This window comes from Mixophyes fleayi, chromosome 10 (genome assembly GCF_038048845.1).
Source record: "Mixophyes fleayi isolate aMixFle1 chromosome 10, aMixFle1.hap1, whole genome shotgun sequence".
NCBI lineage: Eukaryota > Metazoa > Chordata > Amphibia > Anura > Limnodynastidae > Mixophyes > Mixophyes fleayi.
In genome coordinates, this window is record NC_134411.1 from 61565465 (window position 1) to 61589789 (window position 24325).

A 24325-nucleotide genomic window follows, 5' to 3' on the forward strand; every position below is an offset into this window, starting at 1 on the left:
GAAGAATCCGGACATTAATACATTTACCCCCTGGTGTTCCTATTGCAGACTAGGAGGTAAAGGATTAAAGACACTTGAAGTCTATACAAAGGGGAAAATTATATTACCTTATTCCGCTTACAAGACATTGTATCCCAGATACTCACAGTACTGTGACCAGTAACCCAGTAATGGGGGCACAGAATATTAAGATGCCTATTATAGGTAAACCCATCGATATAATGAAGGAGAGAGAAGGTAGTACAGCTCTTAAAAGAAGTCATAAAGTACTCAAGAGAACTGGATTTCCCCCAGAAGGGACATTAGACTTAGAGAAATGGTATGGGTTTTATTTGAATAATAAAGAATGGATAAAAAGGCTTGGCTATGAAGATCAGGTCAATGTGTGGATATGCTAAATGTAATTTTGATGCTGCGCAACTGACAGAGTGAAATGTGCCCCTCCCTTATTCTGTGTAAAAAATTTGTCACGGTTCCAACGAGGGACAACTGGATCCTGGTGGTTCACTGGAATTGACGTGACTTCAGCTAGGGGCGCGGAGTCTAACAAGTGAAATGGTGTTCACCAGTGATTCCCGCAAGGGAATATGGACTTCGCGGCTTCCACTTGCCAGCGCACCACGAGAGAGAGAGAGAGAGAGCTTAAACTGATGTAGGTAGTATGCGTTGCTACTGGCAACTGACGAGAAGATGAGCCAAGGGATGTTGCTAGAAGTGAATCTACCGGATAGCCTGCTGCGTAGCCACTGGAGATGATAGCGATAATGAGGTCTAACCAACTCCAGGAGGGAATAGCGGAATATACTGTGGCGTAGGAGCCTGGAGGTGCAGGAACTTGGAAAGGCTGAGTTGGAATCCCCGGAAACTTGAGACGACACAGGAGCTGTATTCAGTACGGGTGTCAGAGACTGACTGAAAGAACCAGCACAGATTCCAGGTCAGGAAGGCATTAAATAGTGTAGTTCCAATTAGGCAGCCAATAGAGGGCAGTAGAAGCAGAGAAAAGGGTTAGGACGTTCTGCGCAGGCGCAGAACAGTGAATGCTGATCCAGGAAGCAGAGAGACAGTGCTGGAGGAGAGCTGCAGCGTGTAACTAGGTAAGTGAAGCAGGGAATAGGAATCAGGCGGGGGGAGCAGCGGAGACCAGGTTACACACGCCGGCTCCTGCGCTGGACAGCGGGAGTGCAGCGTGTGACAGTACCTCCCTCTTCAAAGGTGGACGCTGAACACCTAGGACCTGGCTTCTTCGGAAATCTGGAGTGGAATTTTTTTAGCAGAAGAGGGGCGCAAATGTCAGCAGCCCCGTACCCAGGAGCGCTCTTCGGGTCCATACCCCTTCCAGTCCACTAGATATTTGATTGTTCCTCTAGAAGTCTTGGAATCCAGGATATGGCTAATCTCAAATTCATCACTTTGTTAGAGAGAAGGAGGAATTGTAGGTGTAGCCGGGACCGTGAACCGATTCATGATGAGTGGTCTCAACTGAGAAATGTAAAAAGGCGTTGGTGATGCGTAGAGTGGGTGGTAATCGTAATTTAAAGCAAATGGGACTGATTACTTGAATGATCTTATAGGGACCAATGTAGCGAGAAGCTAGTTTCATACAAGGCACTTTAAGACAAATGTTTTTTGTAGACAACCAGACCTTGTCCCCCAATTTCAAAAGGGGAACAGCTCTGCGTTTCCTATCTGCTGCCAACTTATAGCGAGTAGAAGACTTCTTGAGTGACTTCCTGACTTGAGACCAAACGTATACAAAAGTTTGTCGTAGGGCATTAACTGCAGGAACTTAGGTGGGAGGGATGGCAGAAAACTCCGGAACACGAGGATGGCTGCCGAACACAATGGAGAAAGGAGTAGCTAGCATGGATTCATGGAAGGAATTATGCTGTACAAACTTTGCCCAGTGTAAGAGATCCACCCAATTATCCTGATTGGCTGAGGAAAATATTCTGAGAAATGTTTCAAGATCTTAATTTACCCTCTCGGTCTGACCGTTCGACTGGGGTTGATATGCGGAGGAGAAATTCAAACGAATACCCAGAAAATGACAGAGAGCCCTCCAAAACTTTGAGACAAATTGGACACCTCGATCCGAAACAATTTCAACAGGACACCCATGTAGTCGGAATATTTCTTTCACGAAATGTTGAGCTAAGCACATTGAAGATGGAAGGCCAATGAGTGGAACGAAGTGTGCCATTTTGGAAAAACGGTCTACTATGACCCAGATGGTATTAAATCTTTTGGCTATGGGTAAGTCAGTGATGAGATCCATGCTAATATGGGTCCAGGGTTTGGTAGGTAGTGGAAGCGGGTGCAGTAACCCTGATGGGGCTTGGCGGGGAGTCTTGTTCTGAGCACAAATAGAACAGGCGGCCTCGAAATCTTTGACCTCGGAGTGAAATTTGGGCCACCAATACTGTCGAGAAATCAGTTCCGCAGTTTTACGGGAACCAAGATGTCCAGCAAATGGTGAAGCATGGAACCAACGTAGGAGACTCTTCCGAAGACGAGGTGGAACAAAAGTTTTACCTTGGGGAGGAGTAGGAGTGACTGAGAGCAAATTAATGCACTTGGAATCCAAGATGGGACGGTCTGGGAGAGCATAGGAAGTTAAATTCCCGGGGAATGCCCATGATAGAGCATCTGCTTTCTTGTTTTTAAGACCAGGTTTGAAGGTAATCCGAAGATCAAAACGAGTAAAAAAAAGAGACCAGCGGGCTTGACGCGGATTCAGGCATTGGGCAGTTTGAAGGTAGAGTAAATTTTTGTGATCCGGGAAGATCGTAACTGGATGGCGAGCCCCCTCTAGGAGGTGACGCCACTCACTTAAGGCTAACTTCATGGCCAAGAGTTCTTTGTCCCCGATGGCGTAGTTACTCTCTGCAGGCAGAAACTTACGGGAGAAGAACGCGCAAGGATGGAACTTACCTTGGATGGTCCTTTGGGAGAGGACTGCCCCCACTCCAGTGGAGGAAGCATCTACCTCTAAGAAAAAAGGAAGGGAAACATCAATTTGTTGGAGAATCGGCGCCGTGGAGAAGGCACTTTTTAGAAAATGGAAGGTCTCTACCGCTTCTGGGAGCCAATTCTGTGGGTTAGCGCCTTTCCGAGTAAGAGCCACCAGGGGAGCCACAATAGAAGAGTAACCGGATATAAAGCGCCTATAATAATTGGCAAAGCCCAGAAAACGTTGAATAGATTTAAGAGTGGTCGGCTGGGGCCAGTCGATAATATAACGAACCTTCCCAGGATCCATTTGTAGGTTTGCTCCAGAAACTATGTAACCTAGGAAAGGTAACTTGGAAGCCTCGAAAACACACTTCTCCAATTTGCAAAACAGATGGTTGGAGCGTAGTCTAGAGAGTGTTATGTGCGTATTGTCGCTAACCAATAACGATTGTCGAACCTCGATTTGTGTTTCCAACGCACAAAGATTTATTCGCAAATAGTAGAATAATATGCTCAAGCGAAGTGATAATAAATACAGCCGTTACTTATCGCAGGCGCTCTGGATCCAGTGTGCAGTCATTCAATCCTGAAGTCTGGGGACAAGATGTCTGAACACTAGATGTGAAGCTGCTGCTTATATACACACAGAAATACAGTAATACAATGAAGGTGGTATAATTTGCATCTATTGGTCCAGGTCTCAGGAAGATCCAAGGGGTTGTCAATCATTGGCTAGTTCATCCTAAGGAATCCAAAGGAGGGGGTCACCTCTCCAGGGGGTATGCTCGGCTCTTCCCGCCAAGATTCCTTAGTCTTAAGTAGTTCATAATTCCCTATCATTCATTACTTGTGTATGCACTCTGCGATTCCCTCGCAGAGTGAACAAAACAGTAGGATATGTAAAGAGGTTTATTATGATACCACTCATGATATGATTCCTTCAACCTGTTCCGTGTATTTCACTAATATGCATGCAACTCTAATATAACATATAAATACTACTATATTTCGACATAACTGACTATGTGTTGCAACTACCATTAATGTGTACTATTTTATAAGTATGCGTGTTTGTGCGAATGTATGGTAAAAGACCAATTACTGTTGCTGCCACGTGTAGTGGATGCGTACGCCCTTTCACGCCGTAGCGTGCCCTTGTACGACAAAGACAACCAAGTTTGCTCGACTTTAATTGAAATGACTTTATCCAATTTGCTGACTTCGACAGCTCCACCCTTTGATAGTGTAATAAACTATCACCCAATCACCGTTTCAAGTTCAGGATTATACAATACTTCTTCACAGACCATGATCTCGGTATCTGGTACCACCCTTTCAGTCTCTTTCTCAGTGTTACTCCTATGAGACCATTTTCCACACTTTAACACAGTAGGAACACATTTGACAACTAAACCAATTGCTAAGATGACACCCAGTATAAGGAGAAGGAGCTTACCTACACTAGCAACCATTTCCTGTACCCACTCCCCCAGACCGGAGAACCATTTCACAGGGTTCAACCACTAGAACCAACCCGCCACCTTTTCCCCGACCTCATATAACGAAGAATTATGGCTCTTTCGAAATTCCCATTTCAGCTGCAAAATTTCATCCATCTTCCGGTCTATAACCTCTTTAGGGTCATCCGTATTATTAGTAATGTACGTGCAACATTTGACACCGAACTGGGTGGCCAGTGTCACACAGTACCCACCAGTAATAGAGGTGAGATAATTTAGTACAAGTCTATGTTGCACCAACTCCTTCTTGTACGCTTGTAGCTCCCTTCCAGTATACCTGAAAGTGTCATCATACATCTCGGTGATATTATCTATTAATTTAGCTAGGTCTTGGATATATTTAAAGTTTAATGTTCCCCGAGCGGTCCTGGTGAGATCTAGGGCTACCATAACGTGGAAACCAGAAGTTTCACTAATCAATTTTGTAGCTATGGGTTCCTCACCAGGAATCATATTTCTCTTGCCACGGTGTTCATACTGTGTGTGTATGTATGGTGGTGATGTAGTCTTGTGAATACCAACCATTTCTTCATGAGTAATAGTCATGATTTCAGGAACCAGTTTAGCTAAGAAACACAAGCCCTTGGAACTCGGAGTCACCCAGGAATAAGCTTTCCTTCCACAAACAAAATACACCTCATCAGGGAGAACATAAGGAACAGTATGCCCATGAATGATATCACACAGAGTTTTGATAAAACTACCCATGCCTAGTGTCTCCATTTGCTCTAGACACGTGTCGGCATTAATGACATTTTTACATTTATCTGTAGAGACTTTTCCAATGGATACCTTCTTATGTTTGTTTATATGCCCTAATTTGTGACTTCCATCAAAATTCCTGCCTATTAGTGACCTTGTGAGTCTCCCTCTAAAATGAGTGTGGCGAGCCATTGTCTGATCTGATGGGTCAGCCTCCCAATTCTCCAGGCGCTTTGCATGAGATATGTTTAGGCACAGCAAAGATCTGCCTATGGAGTATTGTCGAAGCGTCAGACTAGGGGACCTAGTGTTATTGTACCTCCCGTCTATGGGCCTCCCACCCCTCAATTCGAGTACTTCGGATATGTTTAGAGGGAATGGCACTAGTCCTATATTATGCTGCCCTTGCGGCACATGAGAGCACACCCAACACTCGATCTGGTTTAACACCTTACCCACCAGGGAGTGATAATCCTCCAAAGGATGCCCGCCTATATTCAGAGTACTGGGGGACTGGCATCGTTGGATGCATCTCTCTTCAACTAGGGAGTCACAAAACTTGCAGATACAATACTCATCAGACAATAGCCCCTCACACTGCCTCCGAGTTCCTGAGCTAGCAGACCTTTTCATAACCCCCGGACCAAGTTTGATAATGGGCTGCTCTGAGTATCCTAATAACTGTTCTTCTGCCTCCATTTCATCCGTATCACTCCCAGAACTCTCCTCCGTCCTCCATCCTCCTTCACAAAAATAGAATGTCCTAAAAAAAATAAAAACAAGGAAAATCCTGGAACAAAAGAAAAACAAAAACCGCCACTCCATCGCTGGAAAGATAGTTCTGGGGCAACGTCTCTGGTTCAGGTGTCTCGACTGCAGGCTTTAGGTCTCCCGGAACAGACTCACGAGTGACAGATCTATGTCGTTGGTCTTAGCTTTATCTTGCACTTTCTCCGGATTATGGACTCTCTTGCAGTGGGTGGAATGGACCCAAGTGTCTCTCTCTGCAACCCTCAGTGATGTAGTACTGGTCAGCAGCACTTGGTACGGGCCTTCCCAACGGTCTGTTAAACAACCTGAACGTAAGAAATTGCGGATCATAACATAGTCTCCAGGTTCAACATCATGACAGTTCGTTTCTGGCATACCAGGTGACAGCATTTTTAGTTTTTGTTGTTGTTTTAGTTGTCTACTCATTCTTATAAGATATTGTACAGTCACTTCATTATTACACTTCAAGTCGTCTTGTGGACTCACGATCAAATGAGGTTGTCGTCCGAACAGTATCTCAAAGGGGGACAGATTAAGAGGAGGTCTAGGAGTGGTCCGAATGCTATGGAGGACCAATGGCAAAGCCTCAGGCCATGCCAACCCAGTTTCAGCCATTATCTTACTAAGCTTGTTCTTTATAGTACCATTTACTCTCTCCACCTTACCACAGCAGTATTAGTGGCTGCCGGATATGCTTCTACCCAACCGGAAAACACATCAATACACACTAACACATACTTTAGATTCCTGCACGGTGGTAATTGGATATAGTCAATTTGTATTACCTGAAAAGGTCCGTCTGTAGGAGGGATGTGGGATGGCTCAGTTGGAATAGTTTTCCCAACATTTTTTTTTCAAACAAGTAAGACATGACATTGCTTTCTTACCAGCCTGAGAGGAAAATCCAGGAGCACACCAGTATGCTCTCACCAGTTTGCACATACCTTTACCCAGGTGAGTCAGACCGTGTGCTGCTTCAGCCAGGCTTGGATAGTATGTTCGGGGAGCTACAGGCTTACCTTGTCCATCCCTCCAGAGTCCTGAGGACTCTTGACCACATCCCTTCGCCTTCCAGACCGCCTTTTCCTGCAGGGAACACAAATCTTGCATTTCAATTAATTTCTGCATGTCTAATGTCTGAAAAACCATCATAGTCTCAGTCGATACAGTCATAGGTTGCCCTGCTGCCCATTTAGCAGCTTCGTCTGCCCTGTTGTTGCCCAATGACACTGGGTCTTCTTCAAAGGTATGGGCTTTGCACTTTATGACGGCTACTGTTCTGGGTAACTGTATCGCTGTCAGAAGTCCTTTTATGTGTTGTGAGTGTGCCACTGGTGTACCTGCTGCTGTCGTAAAGTTTCTAAGACGCCAAAGGGCCCCAAAATCGTGCACTACCCCAAAGGCGTACCTAGAGTCAGTATATATATTGGCTGATTTGCCCTCTGCCAATTCACACGCTCTCCTTAGTGCTACTAGTTCCGCCACCTGGGCTGAGTGAGGTGGGCCAAGGTGTTCAGCTTCTACCACATCCTGATCGTCTACAACAGCGTAACCAGTACATAGCTCTCCCGTCTCTGTCTGTCTATGACAACTTCCGTCTGTATAAAACGTAAAATCTACATTTTCTAAGGGGGTGTCACGTATGTCGGGCCTTGCAGTAAAGGTCTGATTCAGGTGTTCCATACAGTCATGCGTGTCAGTATTCTTGCCTAACTCATCATCAACCAGGGTCTCCTCACCTCCCACCCTTTGTGTCTCTAGAGACACATACGGAAGGTATGTAGCTGGATTTAAGGTGCTACATCGTTTGATGGTGATGTTTGAGGGTGCCATCAGGGCTAGTTCCCACTTTGTGAATCTAGCTGAAGAAATATGTCTGGTTTGGGCTGAATTTAACAGAGCTGATACAGCATGGGATGTATAGATAGTTGAATTATGTCCTAATACTACGTCCTCGCTCTTACCAGAAGAGCAGTTGCTGCTACACTTCTGAGACATGTTGGGAGTGATCTTGCCACATTGTCTAATTGTGCACTGTAGTATGCTACCGGTCTGCTAGCGTCACCATGTTTCTGTGCGAGGACCCCTGCTGCACAACCATCAGCTTCTGTACAAAATAGCTCAAAAGGCTTTTCGTAATCAGGTATTCCCAATGCAGGTGCTCTAGTCAGACTATCTTTAAGATTAAAGAACGCTTGCTCTGACTCTTCTGTGTGTACAACACGTTCTGGTTTTGAGGAATAGACTAGCTCCTGCAATGGTAATGCCAGAATAGAAAAACCTGGGATCCAGGATCTACAGTATCCACACATCCCTAGGAAAGTACGAATCTGCTTCTGGCTCTGCGGCAGAGTCATGTGTTGTATGGCCTCAATCCTGTCGGTTGTCAGGTGTCTTAGCCCCTTAGTGAGGCAGTGTCCTAAGTATTTGACCTTAGTCTGACATGGCTGTAATTTATCATTTGCCACCCTGTGCCCTGTTTGTGAAAGATGAAGCAACAACAATTTAGTATCATGTAAACATGACATAAAAGAATCAGAGCACAACAACAAATCGTCCACATATTGAATTAGAACAGACCCATTGTGGGGTTAAAAGGATTGCAAACAGTCATGTAAGGCTTGGGAGAAATTACTGGGGCTGTCAATGAACCCCTGGGGTAGTCTGGTCCATGTGTATTGCACTCCCCTGTAGGAGAATGCAAAAAGGTATTGGCAGTCAGGGTGAAGAGGGACTGAGAAGAAAGCAGAACATAGATCAATGACAGTAAAATGACTGACAGACGGTGGAATCTGCATGAGGATGACAGCTGGATTCACCACTACGGGGAATTGGCTCTCAACAACTTTATTAATTCCCCTTAAGTCCTGGACTAATCTATAGCCCCTTCCCCCATTCTTCTTCACAGGGAAAATGGGACTATTTGCTGTACTGGCAGTACGAATTAAAATCCCTTGTTGTCACAGCCTCTCAATAACAGGATATACCCCTAGTTCCACCTCTGGTTTTAATGGATACTGTGGGATTTTTGGAGCTATCCTACCACTTTTTAGATTGACCATGACAGGGGCTACGTTTGCCATCAGTCCAGTGTCCTGTCCATCTCTGGTCCATAGTTAACCTGGTATTTCCAGCAACATCCCCTTTACTTGAGATGGACTTTGTTCTATAACAGGAGAGTGTAACATTAACCTTTGAGGGGTGTCCAATATATTCTGTACCTCATGTGCGACCTTCTCCGGTATATCTAAGAACACACCATCAGAAGTACAGTATATGACACATCCCATTTTACATAACAAGTCTCTCCCTAGCAAGTTAGTAGGAGCCACTGCAGCCAAGAGAAACGAATGCTTAGTATGCAGAGGCCCGATAGTAACCTCAGCTGGTTTAGTTAGTGGATAATGCAACACTTTTCCCGTAACCCCGATGGCTGGAATTGTTTTACTGGTCACCTGTAGATTGAAAGGAGAGGTTATCACAGACCGGGCCGCCCCTGTATCTACAAGAAAAGTTTCTTTCCTACCAGCTATGTCAACTATCATTGTTGGTTCTTCACTCTGACTCTCAGTTAACCTCACTGGTTGTAGACTACAGGTATGACCTGACCCCTAGCGCTGACTATCATTTTCCCGCGCAATATTTGTGGCTATAATATGTGCAGGTAGATGTGAGCCTTCGATTCTATGTGAATTTTTCCTTGGAGGATATCTATGTGTCCCACCTCTAGGGCTGTATCTGTCTTTTTTACAATCCCTCCTCATGTGTCCTTCTTCATTACAATTGAAACATCTGATCACTCTATGTTTCTTATTATGTGGGTTGTATGCTGGAGGTCGTGTATGCATCCCCTCTAGAGCCTGTATACTCACCGTCATTAACCTATCACCTTTCTCCTCCTTTTGTCTAAAAGGGTTTTTGTCGTGCTCCACAGCAGACTCCCTAAGAGAATCTACTGTGATGCCTCTCCAATTAGGTAATGTGGTTTGTACTCTGGATTTTAAATTTTCTCTAAGGCCATCCATTAATACTCCTACAGCTACTTCCCTATGATGTGGGTCCTCCCCTATGTTGGATATCCCAGTAAACAGTGTTATCGCTGCTATAGCTCTAATGAAGTAATCTGCTGCTGTTTCACTATCCTTTTGTTTAATGGTGAAAATCTTACTCCAATTTACTACTACTGGAAAATAGATGGCTAAGTGTTTGACAATTTGTTCTATATTCTTTTGGTGAATCTCATCAGTCAAGGTGTCATCTTCCTCTAACAAACAATCTTCAATAAATTTTTGTATGTTAGTATTGGGAGGAAGACACGCCCTCAACACTACACGCCAATCCTTATTGGTTGGTTTGTGGGCATTTCCTAAGTCTTTAACAAATTTCTGACATTTAGCTAACTCCTTTCTAGGATCTGGGAATTCAGTCATAATGGAACGTAATTCTGATCTAGTCCAGGGACAATGCATTGTAACATTTCTTAAAGGAACTACACCATCCTTATCCGGTTTCCCATTGGGAACTGATATTGTGCGGACTGGGTACGCACCCTCTGGTTCACTGACTTCAGGGGACACTACAGGATTTGCTGGTTCAAGATTTAGAACGCTTTTACTCCTAGTGATCACGCTACTCTCACCTACCTCAGCCATTTTCTCATACTTGCGCTGAGCCTCTAGTACACTAACATCATGGGCAATGGCCGAAATCACAGTGGGTTCATCTTCATCTTCTGGTACACTTGTTTTAAACTGGCTTAAAACAGGATACAACTTAGCAATTTTTCTTTTTTCAGTTTTAATACTGGCTGTACTTACCGCTCCCGCCACATAAGGTGGCGGGGGCGCGCTTGCGCTGCGTTCGCCACGCTTCTCAACGTCTACTTCCGCCGTGCGCGCGCTTTTCGCCACGCCTACTTCCGCTTTGCATTCGCTGCTCTGCCACGTGTTACCTTCCATTTGCCACAATTTTAAACAATCATTATGTCTATTTCTCTTTTTCGTTGACTTGATCAACCATACTTTATCCTTTACAGTATTTAGTACCTCTGCATTAAAACTTCCTATTGTTGGGAAAGGCCTATCACAATCTTTGGTCATCTTGACCCACGTGTCACAATACACAGTTGCGTATGCACCATATTTCTTTCACATGAGAAACCTCGCTGAACCAATAGGACCTTCCTTAGGCAGTACACTGACCATCTCTAGTGTATGCTTAGCACCCATGTTGAACAACACCAATCTATGCAGAACGCTTTCAACAATTTGCTACAAACACTCTACCGCTAGAGATCTCTTACTGGCGGTGGACGTATTTGCTCAAGCCGCGTCCACTCACTTTCTCTTGTATTAAACAAGGACCCCTAACACAGACAATATCACTGTGGGACCCAAGGGCTATCAGCTCCTCGATACCCTGGCTAAACCACAAAATCTGTTGAGTTTATTATAACTGGGAGAACAAAGTCGATACAATCAACCAGCCTTTCCAATATAATTCCTCCTAGCTGCTTCACCAATTTGCACTAACGGTGCGGTTAGATTGCACTGCCTACCAATACTAATTATTAGCAAACCTTGCGATCTATTGGTAGCGCTTTGCGAAAACCCTGTTTTCGCATTCGGTGTACCTGCCCTGTATACCGTCCTTCAGTTGGGCAATCCGCCTCGGTTTCACAGCACAGAGTAAAATTCAGGTTTTGAACACATTGCGTTCTTACCCGTATATGACGCGTCTCCACCCTTTGTTGCGGAACCGAAATCCGTTGGTCTTGCGTATCATCGGCAACGAAACCTCCAAAGCTCACGAGCCCCCACATTGTTATGTGCGTTTTGTCGCTAACCAATAACGATTGTCGAACCTCGATTTGTGTTTCCAACGCACAAAGATTTATTCGCAAATAGTAGAATAGTATGCTCAAGCGAAGTGATAATAAATACAGCCGTTACTTATCACAGGCGCTCTGGATCCAGTGTGCAGTCATTCAATCCTGAAGTCTGGGGACAAGATATCTGAACACTAGATGTAAAGCTGCTGCTTATATACACACAGAAATACAGTAATACAATGAAGGTGGTATAGCTTGCATCTATTGGTCCAGGTCTTAGGAAGTTCCAAGGGGTTGTCATCATTGGCTAGTTCATCCTAAGGAATCCAAAGGAGGGGGTCACCTCTCCGGGGGGTATGCTCGGCTCTTCCCGCCAAGATTCCTTAGTCTTAAGTAGTTCATAATTTCCTATCATTCATAACTTGTGTATGCACTCTGCGATTCCCTCGCAGAGTGAACCACACAGTAGGATATGTAAAGAGGTTTATTATGATACCACTCATGATATGATTCCTTCAACCTGTTCCGTGTATTTCACTAATATGCATGTAACTCTTATATAACATATAAATACTACTATATTTCGACATAACTGACTATGTGTTGCAACTACCATTAATGTGCACTATTTTATAAGTATGCGTGTTTGTGCGAATGTATGGTAAAAGACCAATTACTGTTGCTGCCACGTGTAGTGGATGCGTACGCCCTTTCACGCCGTAGCGTGCCCTTGTACGTCGTAGCGTACCGTACGCATCTTTTCAGACAAAGACAACCAAGTTTGCTCGACTTTAATTGAAATGACTTTATCCAATTTGCTGACTTCGACAAGAGAATCTCAGCCACATGCATACGGTGTGAAAGGAGATTCCTGGAGAAGATGAGAATGTCGTCCAGATATACTACTACATATGAATATAACAGATCACGGAAGATTTCATTCACGAAGCTTTAAAAAACGGCAGGGGCATTACAAAGGCCGAACGGCATCACTAGATATTCATAATGACCGTCCCGAGTATTGAAAGTCGTTTTCCACTCGTCGCCAGAACGTATCCTAATAAGGTTGTATGCTCCACGTAGGTCTAATTTCGTGAAAACCTTAGCACCCTTAATGCGATCGAACAGCTCTGTGATCAATGGGATAGGGTAACGGTTTTTGATAGTGATGGCATTCAACCCTCTGTAATCAATGCAGGGACGGAGGGCCCCATCTTTCTTTTTTACGAAGAAAAATCCGGCCCCGGCAGGTAAAGATGAGCGTCTAATGAATCCCTGTTGCTGATTTTCTTTAATATAGAGCGTAGTAGCCTCAGTTTCTGGCAGTGAAAGGGGGTAGACCCGTCCACGTGGAGGAATATTCCCGGGAAGGAGATCCATGGGGCAATCCCAGGGTCGGTGGGGTGGTAGACGCTCAGAGGAAGCTTTAGAGAACACATCTGAAAATGAAGAATACTGGGGAGGTAAGTTAACTGAAACGGGTTCCAGAGGAATCTGAGTAGAGCAGATAGGTTTAACAGACGTCAAGCACTTGTGGGATCATGCAGGGCCCCATGCAATTATTTGTGAAGAAGGCCAATCCAGGTGGGGTGAGTGAAGATGTAGCCAAGGTAGTCCGAGGATGATGGGGCTGATAGTCAGTGGCAGAACAAGGAAGGAAATTATTTCCCAGGGGAGTGCCCTAACTTGCATGGAGATGGGTCTGGTCCGTTTAGGAATGCTGCCATTAGGGAGTCGGGAACCATCAATGGCGTTAGTAACCACAGGCTTCTTCAGTGGAACAGTAGGTAAGGCGAGCTGGGTAACTAGAGATTGTGAAATAAAATTCCCGGCTGCTCCCGAGTCCAATAATGCCATGGATGGAGTGGATCCTGAAGGCAAACTTAAAGTGAAAGGAAAGGAACATGTAGGGTCTGAGAAAGAAGTTGGAAAGGAAGCAAAAGTCCCTAGCCTGACCTCTCCAGAGCAGGCTAACGTCTGTCGTTTCCCGAACGCCGGGTACAGGAGGCTAGGAAATGGCTAGAATCTCCACAGTATAAACATAACTTATTCTTCATCCTTCTGTCCCTTTCTTCAGGAGTTAGCCGGGAGCGTCCCAGCTGCATCGGTTCATCCGCAGGAGTGGGCGATGAACATCGAGGACCTGGACCAAAGATAGTGCGTTTAGGGAAATCCTTCTCGGAGGTCCTCTCCCGGAAGCGAAGATCCACCCGGTTACAGAGGGAAATTAAAGCGTCCAAGGTGGGTGGTAACTCTTGAGAGGAAAGGACATCTTTGGCTTTGCCTGATAGCCCTTGCCAAAAGGCCGCATTTAGAGCCTCCTCATTCCATTGGAGTTCGGAGGATAGGGTCCGGAACTCAATAACGTATTGCGCCACCGAGCGGGAACCCTGGCGTAGTCTCAGGACACTAGAAGCCGCAGAGGTCATCCGTCCTGGTTCATCGAAAATCCTCCGGAATGCTGAGATAAAGGCTGAAACATCATTGAGGAGGACAACATTTCGCTTCCAGAGAGGAGAGGCCCATGCCAGGGCTTGACCAGTTAGGAGGGAGACCATATAGGCCACTTTTGACCTAGAAGTGGGGAAGTTCTGAGGTAAGTGCTCAAATTGAATGGAGCACTGATTCAAGAATCCGCAGCAAGATTTTGGGTCTCCATCGAATTTGGCAGGGGTAGGTAAACGCAAAGAAGAAGCAGCGGATTGAGGAATTTTGGCGGCTGGTGGTTGAGGTTGAACAACCGGGGGAGGCGGAGCCACCTGTAGTGCATCCAGGCAAGTTGTCAGCGTTTGTATACACTGTAATAATTGCATCTGAATGGCATCTTGACGCTCCACCCTTCCAACCAAGTGTTGAAGCATGTCCTTGGCTGGATCCTGGTGGTTCACTGGAATTGACGTGACTTCAGCTAGGGGCGCGGAGTCTAACAAGTGAAATGGTGTTCATCAGTGATTCCCGCAAGGGAATATGGACTTTGCGGCTTCCACTTGCAGGTCGCGGCCCCCTAGGAAGTTCCCAGCGCACCACGAGAAAGAGAGAGCGTAGACTGATGTAGGTAGTATGCCTTGCTACTGGCAACTGACGAGAAGATGAGCCAAGGGATGTTGCTAGGAGAGAATCTACCGGATAGCCTGCTGCGTTGCCACTGGAGATGGTAGCGATAATGAGGTGTAACCAACTCCAGGAGGGAATAGCGGAATATACTGTGTCGTAGGAGCCCGGAGGTGCAGGTACTCGGAAAGGCCAAGTAGGAATCCCGGGAAACTTGAGATGACACAGGAGCTGTATTCAGTACGGGTGTCAGAGACTGACTGAAAGAACCAGCACAGATTCCAGGTCAGGAAGGCATTAAATAGTGTAGTTCCAATAAGGCAGAGGGCAGTAGAAGCAGAGAAAAGGGTAAGGACGTTCTGCGCATGCGCAGAACAGTGAATGCCCATCCAGGAAGCAGAGAGACAGCGCTGGAGGAGAGCTGCAGCGTGGAACTAGGTCCATGGATCTGAAAGCTTTTCTTGACAGTGGTGCGGCTGGTAATTTCCTGGATATACATTTGGCTTGGATGCTTGATATTCCGCATATCAAGCTAGGATCAAGCATCACCACATGTGGTTTGGATGTAACCCCTTGCCTGGGGGAAGGATTCTTGCTAGGACTCCAATGGTTCAGTTGTCTGTAGGAGCCCTTCATACGGAGGAACTTTCCTTCTATCTTATTACCTGTTCCTCTGCTCCTTTGATATTGGGGTATCCCTGGCTTCGCAGTCATAATCCCCTTATTGACTGGAAAAGTGTAGAGATTATCCGGTGGAGTTCTGAGTGTTCTACGTCTTGCTTGACATTGCCGCTTAGAATCCTACAGCCTAGTCCAGACTTGTTGCCGGTACCTTACCAGGACTTCAGTGATGTGTTCTGCAAAAAGAAAGCTGATTCCCTTCCACCACATCGAGAATATGACTGCGCAATTGATTTAGTCCCGGGTTCCAAGTTGCCCAAAGGGCAGTTATACTCCTTGTCCATTCCGGAGACTCAGGCCATAGAACTTTACATAGAGGAAAACCTGAAGAAGGGATTCATTCGTCCTTCTAAATCTCCAGTAGGCGCAGGTTGTTTTTTCGTGTCAAAAAAAGATGGCAGTCTTAGACCTTGCATTGATTTCCGTGGACTGAATAACATCACAATCAAGAATATGTATCCGTTACCGCTGATTTCGGTTTTGTTTGATCAATTAAAATCAGCCACTATATTCTCGAAGATTGACCTTCGAGGGGCTTACAATCTTATTCGAATCAAGAAGGGGGATGAGTGGAAGACCGCTTTCAATACCCAGTCGGGACATTATGAATATCTCGTGATGCCATTCGGGTTATGCAACGCTCTGGCGGTCTTCCAGGACCTGATCAACAATGTTTTACGAGAATTCCTGGGTAAAACAGTAGTTGTGTATTTAGATGATATTTTAATCTACTCTGAGTCTTTACTTCAGCACCGTCAGCATGTTCGCCGAGTTCTATCGAAATAACGGAAACATCACCTATATGCAAAAAGGAAGAAATGCGAATTCGAGGTGGCCACAGTGTCGTTCCTGGGGTATATCATCTCCTCATCAGGATTCGCAGTGGAGCCTGCCAAGGTTCAGGCAATCCAGGATTGGGTCCTCCCTACTAATCTGAAGGCGATCCAGAGATTCCTCGGGTTCGCCAATTATTACCATAGGTTTATTGATTCTTTTTCCTCGTTAGTGGCTCATAACACTGCCCTCACTCGAAAAAGAGCTAACCCAGCAAAGTGGTCTTCGGAGGCATTGGCAAGTTTCTCAGCACTCAGAGCTGCTTTCATTTCTGCTCCAGTGCTGAGACATCCTGACCCGGAACTTCCGTTCATTGTAGAGGTGGACACTTCAGATATCGGTGCTGGCGCCATCCTTTCACAAAAAGACCCAAGAAGCAAAAAGTTACATCCCTGTGCCTTTTTCTCTAGAAAATTTCTGTCTGCCGAATGTAATTATGATGTCGGAAATCGTGAATTGTTGGCCATTAAGTTGGCATTGGAGGAATGGCCACATTGGTTAGAGGGAGCTACTTATACCATTACCATCTTCACGGACCATAAAAACCTCCAATACATCCAGACCGCTAAAACTCTGAATCCCAGGCAGGCCTGCTGGGCCTTATTCTTCACCAGATTCAAGTTCATTATTACATCCTGTCCAGGTTCTAAAAATTCCTTGTCCCGCAGTTTTTTGGCCTATCATCCTCAGTCTCCTGACCCGTTGCCTATTGTTCCTGCAACTGCTGTTCATCTTGAACTCACCCAGGATCTAGGAGCAACTATCCGGCACTTCCAGAGAATCGCTCCAGTTCAGACACCGGTCAACAAATTATTTGTCCCAGTACATTTAAGGAAATCTGTTCTAATTGAAGGCCACAACGACCGCTCTGCTGGCCATCCGGGAATTCGTAGGACTATCGAAGTTCTTTCTCTTTGGCTGTGGTGGCCCACCTTATCAGACGATGTAGAGAATTATGTTCGGGCTTGTCCTGAGTGTGCTAAAAACAAAACTGATAGGAACCATCCTTCTGGGCTATTGTTACCCTTGCCGGCGCCAAGCAGGCCTTGGACCCATCTGTCGATGGATTTCATTGTCGACCTACCAGTATCCGCAGGACATAACACCATCCTGGTAGTTGTGGATCGGTTTAGTAAGATGCCACATTTTATATTATTGCCCAAGTTACCTGATGCCAGAACCTTGGCCACCTTGTTTTTGACGCATATTTTTCGTCTCCATGGGACTCCTGAAGATATCGTATCAGATCGAGGATCCCAGTTTATTGCCCGGTTTTGGAAAGCCTTTTGTAACTCCATCGGGATCTCTATCAGTCTGTCCTCGGCGTATCACCCCCAGTCGAATGGACAGACAGAGAGGACGAACCAGGCTCTGGAACAGTTTCTGCGCATCTATGTGTCTAAATTCCATGACAACTGGTCCTCTCTCTTGCCCTGGGCAGAATTTGCGTACAATAATTCTTGCCATTCCACTATTCATACATCCCCGTTTTTCTGCAACTTTGGGTTTCACCCAAAATCCAACTCGTTCTCTACTACTGTTCCCTGCGGGTATTCCGGAACACCTGCTTTTATGGCCAGGCTGAGGTCCGTCTGGAAAAAGGTGCACTCTGCACTAGGTCAAGCTTCCCGAAAATGCAAGGTCTTCACTGACCGTCACCGTAAACCATGTTCATTGAAAGTGGGGGATCAGGTTTGGTTATCCACACGGAACATCAGGTTGCAGCAACCTTGTAGGAAGCTGGGGCCCCGATACATTGGACTGTTTCCAGTTGAGAAAAAAATGAATCCAGTGGCATTTAGGTTAAAACTACCAACCTCCTTAAAAATACCTGCGACCTTTCATTGTTCGCTTCTGAAGAAAGTCGCTGCTCCCAGCAAGTTCAATCAACCTTTCTCCAACAGGCCCCGGCCTCTAATGGTGAATGGGGACCATGAATATTTTGTCGAAAGAATCCTTGACTCAAGAAAGGTTCAAGGCCAACTTTAGTTCCTCGCACATTGGAAGGGTTATGGCCCTGAGGAACGATCTCCGATACCACAGAGGCGTCTCCATGCTGAAAGGCTCATTAAAGAGTTTTTTAAGAAGTTTCCCATGAAACCTGGATGTCGGGGTTCCTTGACCCCTCCTCAAGGGTGGGGTACTGTTAGCAGTCGCAGCTGCCGTGGGGACTGCCGCGACTTTCACCTGGTTCCTGTAGGCATCCTGGTCGTCGCTATGGCGACCGGGACGTCACTTCCTGTGTTCACTCGACCGTTGCCAGGGACACTAACTACAGTGGCGCTGCGTCCCGGCAGCCAGGGACAGCCGGGCGCATGCGCAGAAGCGAACACAAGCCTGTGGGCTGATTATTGTTGTAGGTTTGAGCCTGCCCGTGTGATATCAGAGCTAAGCTCTGATTGGCTGGTACTGGTATTTAAGGCAGTGAGGTCTGCAGCCTCACTGCCGGTTATAGCGTTCTGTCCTCAGTTCTGCTGCCTGCTTGTTCTCTCTGTTTGGTTATTATTACCCTGGATTGACTACCCGTGTTTTGACCTTTGCTTGTTCCTGGACCATTGAACCTTCGCTTCTGACCCTGACCTTTTTGCCTGGATTCCGGATTTTGCTTCTTTTGCCTGTGTGTCTGACCTTTTGCTTGTCCCCGGATTTTGTACCTGTGCTAGTGACCTTTGACCTTGGATCCCCTCTTCACTACAGCCCGCCAATCACTCCACTCCTGGGTGCTCCTTTAAGTCAGTATACGTTACTCGACCCTCGGTCGGCCCGCAGCCAAGTGTGTCCCCACCACTAGGGGTTCCAGCGAACACCGGGCCTTCAGAGTAGTCCCCGAGTTTCACTGTACTGGCTTGGGAGTTCCTAACAGGAATATGGTCAAAGGACAATAAATGGTGCCTACCAAGAGCTTTATACCCAGTTATGATTCATATTGCATATGGACAATTACATCAATCCAAAGAAGCAATGACTAATAGAGTATGGAAAACCTGGATTGCCCCTGGATTTAACTGCCGACACAAACTATGTGGCAGCTTGCTGGATATGTGGAATACACAATCCAGGGCAAAGAGTAAAGACCCCAGGAGGAAGCATTCCAAAGGCTTTCTATCCCTTTCAGAGACTTCAGATCGATTATATACAACTTCCTAAATGTGGTACCTACGAGTATGTGTTAGTAGGAAAAGCTACTGCCAAAAATACAGCAAAGAAATTAATCTCAGAAGTCATCTGTAGATATGGCATACCTGAAGTTATTGAATCAGATAGAGGTACAACCTTTACAGGAGAGATAATGAAGCATGTAATGAAGGACTTGGGAGTATCAACCTTTTCACACTCCTTATACGCCACAAGCCAGTGGGTGGGTAGAAAGGCTTAATGGTGACATTAAATTAAAACTACAGAAAATGATGCAAGAAACCAAAAAGACTTGGTTAGAATATTTACCAATAGTTCTGTTTAACATTAGAACTACACTTATGAAAAGACACAGGTTTAACACCATATGAGATACTGTTTGGCACGGCACACAGAACAGGCTGTTATTTTCCATAGCAACTACAGCATGTACGTGATGATTTGTTGAACTATGTTGCCTTATTACAGAAGCAACTAACTGAAATACATGGTGAAGTGTTCTCTTCCATTCCAGACCCTAATTTTGATACAGGTACCCATAAACTGCAATCTGGGGACTGGGTGGTCATGAGAAAGCACATCAGGAGAAGTCTTGAACCCAGATACAAAGGTCCTTATCAAGTCCTGTTGACAACTCCCATGGCAGTGAAAGTACAGGGAAAAATACACCTGAATTCTCGTATCACACTGCAAAGTCTTCAAATCAGGGGAGTCTTGTTCTGATAAATAGAAATGACTGTTTTAATGGTATTAATATGTCTTGCCAGAATATTTGTGCCTGAAGTAGGGGCCAAGGCCTCCCTAACCCAGTGTGAAACAAACAGATAAGTGACAAATTGCCTATGCCACTGTGAGAAACAGAAGGGGAAAGAGTGCTCAACAATTTCTCATAGGAGAATGAACTTTGAAAATGCCTTTGTGAATACATAACCTCATTGGCAAAGTTGTCAGCAATGATTCATTTTGGATATTGGGAATATTGCCATTAGTAGCAAAGGGTTTGGCAATCCTGCTGATTGTATATGTGGTAGTGAAAATTGTTACTGTATATGGCTGATTAAGAAATTACTGACACTTGATTGTTGTTCCTGCAGGAAAAATAATGAGCTTCCTGAACCAGTAATAATCACAGAAATTTCTACAAGTTTAGTGCCTGAGACAAACAGTGAACATTATGTACAATGGTCAGCAATCAAACAAAAAAAAACTGCACAGTCTGCAACAAGAGATTGACAGTGACCATCGAGAAACCAGAATGAAAATTGATGTCCTATTCATTAGTGGGACATATTTGTTAATGGATCTTATTCCATGAAGAAAGCAATGAATATTTTGATTCATCCATTGATACTAATTCTTCTTGTACTAACTATAATGATTATATGGAACTGCTACTTAACATGTAATACAAGAAAGCTTTTGAATAGATATCAACAAAGTATTCCCCTCTATACACCTAGATAAATATTGAACAGGGAAAGAAAAGTTATGGTGATAAAGTACCAGAGATATGTGCTTAATGAATTCTTGTTCTACCTATATGGGGTCCTTATGATACCATATGGTGTAAATATGGGTACTAACTGTCTTCTGCTGAGTATCGCCATGACTGATAGGCAGAAGTTAATAGTTAATATTTAATCAAAGAGGGGAGTGTTAGAATAGAAAGGTATGATTATTGATTTAATATCTATCATGTGCTAAGCTTTAGAAAATAATGTGCCATTAAAATAGCCTTAAAAGAAATTAGCAGATATTTTACTTAGAATGAGAAAAGACAAAGATTGAAGTTTTAAAAATGTTGCAAAAGATGTTCTCAGAGAATATGGACAAGCCAAAGACGCACAGCTGAATGTTCTATTTAAAAGTAACAAGAATGATGGCAAAATGCCTGAGAAGATAAAAACATAAATGAGAAACATGCAGAGTATGCATAATTAACTTGTTGTTTTTAATAATTTTACTGTTTTATGATTGGTTCTTACGCTTCTATACCTCTAATAATTATGATTGGTTGTTACGCTTCTATACCTCTAATGATTTACTGCCTTATAATTGGTAGTTGAACTACTATACCCCTATTTTACTGTATAAATAAAGAGTCTGAGGGAACCTCTGATTGGAACAGAATCAGAATTACTCAGCATTATATCATACAGGTGTTGTGTGTTTTTCTGTTCACCGGTCGACTTAAAATAAAGGGAGATCTGACTGACATTGAAGGGAATTGATAGAAGTATCGGTGAACCCAGATACCCCAACAGCCCCGTCCCCACTATTCAATGCCGTGAATTGCGCCATTTTATAGTGGAGGCGGAGTATGGAGACACAAAGACATCACTACACCCCCTCTTACCCCCCTCACATGACCTGTCCTTTAGGATCTCCCGCAAGACAGAGTCACAAAGTCGGCAGGTATGCCTTAAATCGGAAATTATAAATTCTAAAAAGAATATTATAATCAAAATGAATGCCAGAAAGTATGGCATGATTCAGATTGTAACACATGAATTACCACATGTTACTTGGTGAGATTCATGGCTCAGTAGCAGTGTCCCTGGATCTATTTTAAAATATTTGCAAATGTAACGTACTGTATTGACTTCATTTGCATAGTGATTCTTGGATGAAAATGATCCATATTACAAGTGATAAAAAAATGTGATTTTAAAAATTGTAAAATGCACCCTTCAGGCGACCTTAAGACACGTATTGCACAAATTAAGTTTGAACTTCAAAAATTACTCATTACTCGTACCCAACAAGCAATGAGCAAACTATGTCAAAATTATTTTGTTTCATGCAATAGGGCAGGTAGAATGCTTTCTAGGAAATTAAGAGGACAAAGGCCATAAAACCATATGAAACATTTGGTAGACAATGCTGGAGCTAGAATATCCAACCCCAAACCCAATGCTAATGCCTTTGCAGAATCCTACTCCAAATTATATAACCTGTGTGACTGCACCAGAACCCCCTAGCCAAACCAGCCTCTAATCGAAAGTTTTTTGAGCAAGCTCAACCTCCCATCTTTACACCCTGACTTAAAGGAGGCCCTTAGTGCCCCATGACTCCGTTGGAGATTTTGTTAGTAATTAAATCATTATCCAAGGACAAAGCCACCGGACCTGATGGATTCATTAATCATTTTTACTCCACGTTTCAAGTTGAAATTACCCCCTATTTATAACACTTGTATAATGAAGGCACTTGACGGATAATTTCCGTCAGAGATGCTTGAGTCCCAGATAGTGACGATACCCAAACCGGGTAAGGACCGGACCCTGTGTCAAAATTATAGGCCAATTGCCCTACTTAATTCGGATATAAAGATCTATGCCAAATTAATCACAAACCATTTCAGCCCCTAATCCCATCCCTAATACACCCAGATCAAGGCTTTGCTCTCAGTCGTCAGGCATCTGATAATACATGCAGAATAATTAACATTCTGGAACAAGCTAACAAGACCCTAGATGATTTGTTAATTCTTTCACTAGATGCAGAAAAAGCCTTCGACAGGCTCCACTTTGGATATATGTGGGAGGTATTTGTCCTGTTTAGATTCAGCCATGAAATATTAAACTCAATCATGGCACTGTATAATGGGCCATCCGCATCTGTGTAAAGTAATGTTTTTACCTTACTTTACTAATTACTAACGGTACTAAACAGGGGTGCACCCTTTCGCCCCTCATATTTTTGTTAGCCATAGAACCTCTAGTTGAAAAATCAGACAACATCCTCACCCCCCTGTTATTACCCTAGCTACAACCTCACATAAACTATGCCTATTTGCTGATGATATTTTGTTGTTTATCACCAGCCCGGAGACCTCGCTACCGATTCTACATGGCTTGCTACTCAATTATGGCAGCACCTCATACTATAAATTAAACATATCCAAAACAGATGCCCTGCCTATTAATGTTTCTGGCCCTCTCCTAACTTGTTTAAAGCCGCCCTTCTCGTATTCTTGGAGAACCTCATCAATATCATACCTAGGGATATGGATTACCTCCCAAATAGATACCCTGATCAAGGCAAATTATGTTCCACTACTATTACATCTGGACAATTTAGCAAAGTCTTGTCAGTGCCGTGAGGTCTCCTGGTTGGGCAGAAATGCTGCATGTCTGTTACCCAAAATGATGTATCTGTTTTGCACACTTCCTTTTGTTCTACCCAAATTCTATATAGATAAGCTACGCCACCTCCTTACCTCTTACGTGCGGAAGGGTAACCCCTCAAGGTTATCTCACACAGTTATGAGCCGTTCCAAAATGGATGGGTGGTTTAGCCCTCCCTGACATAGTCAAATATCAGGAAGCGGCGATCTGTGACCGGTCTCTCTCAGCCCTCCATAAGTCATGGGGTGACCTGGAGAACAACTTAGTTCAAGCCTTCCCACTGCCAGACCTCCTATGGATCCCTAAACCTTGGCGCCCACCACCATACAAACTCCCTAGGCTCACAAAAGATTTGTTGCAAGTGTGGGATAAGACTCTGAAATGCACAGGAATCATGACCAGTCCTACATTCAACCTCTCTATCCTCTCCCTAGTGAAACTCATTCCAGACCTCAATCTCAACATATGGTTTGCTAAAGGTGTTACCACTATTAAAACTTTATTCTCAGGCCAGACTATTTTCTTTTTTTTGCAACTACAAGATCAATTCCAGATAGTGAACCAGGACTTTTACAAAAACCTACAGGTCCGACATGTGTAGACCCCTTTACGCTCCCAACACCTCACCCTACAACAGCCCCCTCCACACCTTTATGCTAGACTAACGACAGGGGCTAACAGGACTGCCATATATTTCTGGTACACATTTCTCAACT

General features: G+C 44.5%; 1 protein-coding gene across 2 annotated transcripts in view; it reads left to right on the plus strand.

Annotated features, from left to right (window-relative positions):
- The window catches only part of LPCAT2 (lysophosphatidylcholine acyltransferase 2), a 209346-nt gene that overhangs the window by 113315 nt on the left and 71706 nt on the right, over nucleotides 1–24325 (plus strand). The window lies entirely within an intron of this gene.